We start from the raw sequence: 1,043 nt of genomic DNA on the forward strand, positions 1-1,043 counted from the left end.
CTTTCCTTTTGTTCAACAGCTGTCTGGTACCAGAGGGTGAAACCCCAGCAGATGCCACAGGCTTCCCCATTGCTGAGATCTCACACACAGAGCCTGAAGCCAAATGCAGCAGGAGAGGTCCATGCAGAAGAATTTGCTTCCTATTTTCCAGATCCTGTTTGCTTTTTCCCTCTCATTTCTAGCCAGTCAGGTAACAGTGCTATCCTTCAGCCCTGCTGCACCCCTACCATGGCATCAGGTAAGCTTGTTAGCACAACCTCCTACTCCTCCTTCAGAGCTTTCCACAGGAAGCCAGGTGTGAAAGTTGTGCAAATGTACTGCTGAGCCCACAGCACGGAGCATGGCTATGCTCACCATATTCACATGGGTGGTCCTCCACATTTCAGGTCAGGCAGCAGAGAAACCACCCCTGGAAGGGCTGCAGATGGGCAATGCCATGCAGAGACCAGCACTGCTGCAGGCATCGCACTGACTGAGCAGCATGAGCTCTCCAATTCATAAATAAATCTGTGGGGATTTAACTTCCCTGCTGTTTTCTTTAAATTACTTTAAAGATTTGGTTTTAGCAGCCCAGGAGACCCAGCATTAAGCAATACCACCGGCTCAGGCAACAGATGCCCAGAGTCAAAAGGAATGACTCCCAGGCTAGCTGTATGCACGCTTGCTGGTTTGGGATCCTCTCTCCCACAATGGGACCACATTCCCAAGGCTTTCCCCTACCCTAAGAACAAGACACAACTGGAAGGGGAGACTCACACCTCCCCAGGCAGATGACTACCAGAGCTGGGGCTTTCTGCAGCCGTGCTGGGAGCCAGGGCCCATGTGCTGGGAAGGGCTCCACGTGCGCATGTCCTGCCAGAGCCGGGCTCCCCCCCGGCCCCCAGCAGCCAATATTAATTCATTAACAGTCCCATTAACACCCAGCTGTGGTTTCCCCCCAAACTCAGGCAGGGACCCGCTCCCCTGTGACAGCTGCTGACAGGCCAAGTTTCCACCTTCAACCCTTCTGGAGTTCTGTATAAAAATAAGTGGGGCTTTTTTTT

General features: G+C 52.5%; 1 protein-coding gene across 1 annotated transcript in view; it reads right to left on the bottom strand.

The window, feature by feature from the left end:
* The window catches only part of NHEJ1 (nonhomologous end-joining factor 1), a 47,580-nt gene that overhangs the window by 29,258 nt on the left and 17,279 nt on the right, over nt 1–1,043 (bottom strand). The gene's annotated exons all lie outside the window — the stretch shown is intronic.

Source organism: Chaetura pelagica, unplaced genomic scaffold (genome assembly GCF_000747805.2).
Source record: "Chaetura pelagica isolate M959 unplaced genomic scaffold, ChaPel_1.0 scaffold3, whole genome shotgun sequence".
NCBI lineage: Eukaryota > Metazoa > Chordata > Aves > Apodiformes > Apodidae > Chaetura > Chaetura pelagica.